The 6,349-nt window shown below is 37.2% G+C and overlaps 1 long non-coding RNA gene across 1 annotated transcript; it reads right to left on the reverse strand.

Annotated features, from left to right (window-relative positions):
• Positions 1 to 1,305: 1,305 nt before the first annotated feature.
• On the reverse strand, positions 1,306 to 4,739 carry LOC139591367 (uncharacterized). Its single transcript, XR_011679622.1, has 3 exons — positions 4,695 to 4,739; positions 3,166 to 3,249; positions 1,306 to 1,872 (listed from the first exon to the last, which is right to left on the reverse strand). It is a non-coding gene; the product is annotated as an uncharacterized lncRNA (long non-coding RNA).
• Between the last annotated feature and the right edge of the window lie 1,610 nt (positions 4,740 to 6,349).

Below are 6,349 nucleotides of genomic sequence, written 5' to 3' on the forward strand. Positions count from 1 at the left end.
AATACGCCTCCCATCTTACCTGTCAAATCATATAATGGAGTTAGTTTCAATCTAATCCTGTTTTTTTATTAAAAAAGAGAGATTTCTGTCCTATGTTTAACACTTGCAGTGATATCTGCTGATAGCATCGATGTCAGTAACATAATTGCTTAGCATCAGGTGTTGGCACAAACAAGATATCCTGCATCCATCAAAAAAGACTTTGTCCTCTCTGACAAAGAGATCCTTGGGTTAGTACTGGCCAATCTGGTATAACACAGCTCTGATTTCTGCTGGAAATATTAGCTCTAGCCCTAAAAGCTGCATAATTACATTAGTGTTGTTCCATGCCTGAGGGAAGCAGCTCTGCTTCTCTGCTGTGTGACCAGCCGGGGCTCAGCGCCGCTCCAAATGCTGCACCCAACATGCCCCAGCAATGACAGCCTCACCCACAAGAGCTTTTCCTCTGGTAAAAATGATGCCACATTTTGATCCACAAAAGAAGCAGACCGAGTTTCTGAAAGTCAGATTCTTCGGGTTTCCAAATCTCCCTGTAAATTCAGCAGAAACTTTAGTATTGTTGAAAATCAGATGCAGTGCCCGTATCATGAGGGCATCTGGAATGCAAGTCACACAAGCCTTGCTTACTCACAGCCCTGTCTCCGGATATTTTTATAAAATCTACATTCTCAGCAATAAAATATGTGTTGCTATGGGGCATCTGTTTATGTTTTTATGTGAACTGATAATTACCCTGGAGTTCCTTCTGTCTACAAAAATGGTAGAGTTTTACAGTGAGCCTATAAACAATTATCAGTTAAATGTAAGGATAGTCCTGAATTTATACAAGAAAAAACAAATCCATGGGACAAATCAGTGCAAGCATCTATCCAGGTAATTGCAGGTATGAATCATATGTTTTACAAATGTGATAAAATGCAGTTTTATCCCTTTATAACCTGCTAAGTTCAGCTCTCCTCTGAGCTCAGGACCCACTGCATTCACCTGCCAGCTCCCAGATCTCACAGTGAAGTATCCTAGGCTGGGTAGATCTCACTCTGTGTCTCTCTGAGCAACAAGTGCTAGGCAAGTGATAGAAACACAACATCATTCAAAACACTTAGGAAGATTTGATATGTTTTTATATGTTTTATATGTCTATATGTACAGACAATTCTATTATCACATTCACAAGCCTCAAACACTACCGAAATACAATATTTACTATGAATGAGACAGGAAAAGGAAAGTAAAATAAACTATGGTTGCACCCAACTCACACAGTGCAAACATTAGCCCTGTGAGAAAAAATCTGCAAGAACAGAGAGTCCCTTACAGTCCAGCTTCTTAATTTATGTTTGGTGTTTTGGCCACAAAGACACCCCAGCACTACCATAACCACTGGTACAGATGCTATTGGTTAACTGTCCCCTCACATTCTTTTGGTAAGTCCAGTCATGCTCTTTAGTATGAATTTTTTCTGCCTCCATTATCTCACCCTTCAAATGCAGTTACAGAAAAGGTCTCTAAAAATGCTACCAACAGTCTCACAGTTTCATGGGGAATTTTTGATCCTGGATTTTTTCTCCTGTGTCTCAGGACTCTGAGCGAAGATAAAGCCTTTTCTTTAGAGCTGCCTCCCACATCTGCATCAGGATCCTCCCCTTAAAAAATCAGGATTTACAGCCTACTTATTCTGATTAGAGGCTTCAGTCTGTGTCCAGTTCATTTTTACTTTAAAAAAGACAGGGTTCATATTTTCTTACAGCTTCCCAACTTTGTTCTGTTCTGTGTCCGATGTAATTGATGACAGATTAATGCCCATCTGTCACAGTTCCACACTGTTCATTTTTAGTGTAAATATTCTGTGCTTACTCTTCTGGGTGTTACAACCTGAAAAGAACCAAATCCAAATCTGTAATAATAACATTACCAGAATTAGATATCAATGACAAGTCAAGGAAGCATTGCATATGCACATACATATGTGCTTTGTAACACCATGGTCAGACAGAGAAAACTACCAGTGGCTCTAGGATAAGGGTGTATGCAACAGAAAGAACCACAAAACTGAGGAGCAAGGACCTTGGAATTACAAGAAGAAAAGGGGGCCAGAGACCCAGCAGACAGACACCAGGATGGTGATTAAAACAGATGTGTGAATGCCCTTAAGGATAGCACAGGTAGAGTATCCTTAAGATTTATCAATACAGCAGCAACAAAACCAATTTTTTGTGTTTATGCTGTACTTCAGAATCAGGTGTGCAGAATCAGGTGTGTGATTATGGCTCAGACCCTCTCCTCAACTCCTGTCTTGATGCTGTGGTAGTGTTTAGTGCTAGGGTATTACTGCCTTACTACCATAAACATAACTGTGTTTATGCCTGATTATGCCTGAATATGCATGACTGATCTGATCAACTCCTCTTGGGGCCTGACTTAACCCTGCTTGCAGCAATTGATGGAGGATGCAGACAATCTAGGAAATCAAGCAATACTGAAAATATGACATGAGGAAGGAAACATCCTCTATCTTGTTTGTGTGACCTAGCTGCAATTCAGTCCCACAGCCCAAGTACCCTACTGAAACATTTGCCTTTTCACCTTCACCATTAGCTACTAACACATCCTGTGAAATCAGGAATCAGGAATCAGTACCAGATTCTGTAACAGACCCATAGCAGCAAAAATTGAGCTGTGGATTGAAATGATTACAAGCTTTGTTGTATTATCTGTAGGAATCAGGAAAATTAATTCTCAGCTAGAATCATGGATCTCACAATGGGGTCCCAACACGCAAACAGAGGATGTTTTCCATGGGTCATTAAAAAATGTACTGTGAGTTCTTAAAGTCTAAGTGTTAATATGAAATGAGAAATTCAGTTACAATGTGTTCAAAAGATGAGACATTTGGACATCACAGTGTACAGGAGAAGGAACCAGAGGTAGAAGACACTGAAAATAAAACCACAGACAGCAAGGCAAAAAAAAGGATAAAAGAGGCCCAACAATGTAGAACAAAGGAGAATATTAAACAAAAGAAGTTTAAAAAATAATTAGAATTAAAGACCAGAAGGTGAACTATGGGAATTGAAACAGGAGGTAGAAAAAAATGAATGCAGACAATGTAGCAGAAAAGGACTCTGAGCAGCAGTAATGCTGAGGTTTCTAGAAAAAGGAACATACCATAATAAAAATGAATAACCAATCCTTGTAAGAGGAAGCAAAAGCTAAACCAAAATTAAGTGATGCCCAGGCTACTTTCAAGTTCTGCTGGAAGATAAAAAGCAGAATCAGAGGAGAAATGTGATCACATGCTGTGTTACCAGGAAATATGAAAGTCTGAAAACATTTTTTAAAATACCAACTTAAAAGCATAAGCATAAAAAATAGATGTTGTAACAGCTGTACAAGTGAGGAATAACAACTTGAACAGAGATATCTAGTATGACCCAAATTTCATAGAACTTGGTGTGAATCCACAAGAATATCACACACTTTCTTCATTAACAAGAGTATGCAAATTAATGACATAAAAACATTTAAAAAAAAAAGAAATAGCAATACTAGTGATCACCAAATTAATTTTCAAAACAAGGTCAAATTAACAAGTCACTATTGCAGCAGAATTGGATAGTGATCATGTTAGAACAAACCAAAAAAGAACATAGGATTCTTAAATAGGAAAACTGTACAAGTTGAGTAGTAGCACTGGAGAAATATCCAGGGCTAAACAGTGAAGATCAATCTTTAATTGATCAACCAGCCCCAACAAATTTAGGTGGGCTTTACTTACTCAAAATTGCAAAGTAACCCAAAAGATAAAAGTGTATTAAGGGAGGGAACTTGACAGGTTTGACAGTTCATTTAAGGTGCTGGTAAATTGTTGGTACATTTTTTTCACCCTGCATAATAAAGATCAAATTAAAATCACCAATGGATACACACAAGAAAATAAATTATTGGGTACCAGAGCCAGGGTTTAGTTACTGAGAACATTGTTGAATATTTATAAAGAGGGTTTCTCACTAGCCATACATGAAGCACTGAAGCAGGCTGAAGAGACAACTAAGCTCAGTAAATCCAGTAACCATGAAATTGGAGAATTTTGTAGATATTATGTGGAGAGCTGAAGAAATTTTACAAGAACAATGAGAGAGTTAAAATCCTACCAAGTTAATAAGCGTGGGGAAGGGGTGCAAAATTATTCAGGTGGTAGCCTTCTCTAATCAAAGTCTAAAGGAGGTCTAAGAGATTTCACAGGTGAATAGAATCATGGATAAGACTGTAATGGATGCAGCTGTGTATCCAACAAAAAGGGTGAAAGTATTAGCCTGGTCCTAAAAGATACTGCAGGCAAAAGTATGCAATGGCAAAAAGAAACAGGAAAGGAATAAAGAGAAGAATTAAGTGTTTTATTGTTATTCTCAGACATATGTGAAATCCATGGAGAGAAGTCTACATATTTGAAGCCACCATGGAAAACTGAAAGGTTTTTCAAATTCAAATATTTGCATTTTGCACAAAACAACTTAAATATTCCTTTGAACACAAATTTTTGAGTTATCAGCTGGAACATATTTTGGGTTAAATCCATGCAGACAATGGATTAAAAAATAGATGAGTGTGATGGAAAGACAGATACCTAAGTACTTTATTGAGAATTGTGTGGGTAGTGAGTGGGGCATTAAATAGTATAAATTTCACATGCTTACCTAATGTATTTGCATTCATCTTTGATGGGCAATTACATTATGAAAGCACCTATATGAGAAAATGGAAGTTTACACATTCTATGACAATACAAAGTGGGCCCATGCTCTTTCCAACATCTACTTTTCGTTAGTTTCAAGTGTTATATACACTGCATAAGAATCTATCTGGATTGTTACCTGGCCTGTGTGATGATCTGGTATGCAAACATGGTTACAAAAGAAAATTTTCCAAAATTTAAAAAGAGTAAAAATGAAAAAAAGTTGTCTTCAGTATATTCTATTTCAGAAGGCTGCACACCATTACATGAAGCTTTACAACATTACATTTGTGATCAAAGACAGTTTCTGTAGTGAAATATTGGGAATATTTTAAAGTAAATATGTTTAAGTTAAAGGCCTTTGTCTTAAGAAATACTAAGCAATGGTAGAGGCCATAAATTCTTTAACTGTGGAGATATACTGATAATGAAAATACTAGAAATCTGTACGTGCAAGCATGTACTAATTTAGTAGAAAGATTCTTTCATTTTCAAGGAACTAATCAAGTAGCTTTAGAAATGTCCAACAATTGTTCTCTTGCTTCAGGAGAATAACAGCAAATATCCATCACCATGAAGAATCACTCAATGCAAAAGTTATCTTTTTCAGTCTGGAAAAAGCATTCACTTGATGTACTTTGTCATGTGGTATCTTGGCAGTTAGATCACACTTTGTAATTGAAAACCAAACTTTATCCAAAGATGTTTGGTGCTCTGTGCTCTCAGTCAGATGGCTTCAAGTGCATAATAAAACTTTCACACTTGCCATTGCTGTAATTGAAAATAACACACTGGCTTTAAGCTCATTTGAAACTACTCCAACTGAGCCAAAGGATGGAAGAAATTATGAAAAAAAACCTTATACCGACATCTATAATGAACTATTTAGTAATAGAATTCTAGAAAAGTTAAGGGAACCTTCAATAAATCCAGGAAAATGTTAAAACATGGGCATTAGAATTTGAAACAATAGCAATATTTTTATAAGATTATATATTTTGCAGTTCCACAGCATCTAAACTACTACATGTCTTATTTTGTCCACTTACTGTATTTTTAGCAAAATAGGTTGAGAATCTTCTAGGTACCATTATAATATTAAAACATTTATTGAAAACTTTTGCATATTACAGCAACGTTACTTGCAAACAATTATCAAGAGGTCAGTATCTGGTGAGGCAAGACCCAAGCATTCACAATGCTATCCAAGCAGCAGGCACACAGCAATAACCAGCCAATGCAGCTTTGAGAGCACAGGGTTTAGGCAACTGAATCAAAGGACTGCAGTTACCTGAGTATATCTCTGTAATGAAAGGTGTTATATATGTCTGTGTGAAATGTGAACAGGACCAGTGTAGGAGAAAGCAATCCTGACAGTGCAGCAAGGACCCCCAGAAAGCCAGGTACCAGAGACTCTTGAATGCAGGAAGAGGAGGGGACCAGAGACCAGACAGACATTACAGATACCCACTGGTACAGATGTGTAACAGGGTAATCAAGCTGTACCTAAAACAGGTACATGGGCTGGTTTGAAGGTGTGTTTATTAAAAAACTGCCATGAGAGAACTGGTTGCCCTCACTCTGTATTTCAGAGCCACGTTTGCCCACTACATGGTA

This window comes from Agelaius tricolor, unplaced genomic scaffold (assembly GCF_023055355.1).
Source record: "Agelaius tricolor isolate 1412-34295 unplaced genomic scaffold, bAgeTri1.0.p SCAF_6, whole genome shotgun sequence".
NCBI classification, from domain to species: Eukaryota; Metazoa; Chordata; class Aves; order Passeriformes; family Icteridae; genus Agelaius; species Agelaius tricolor.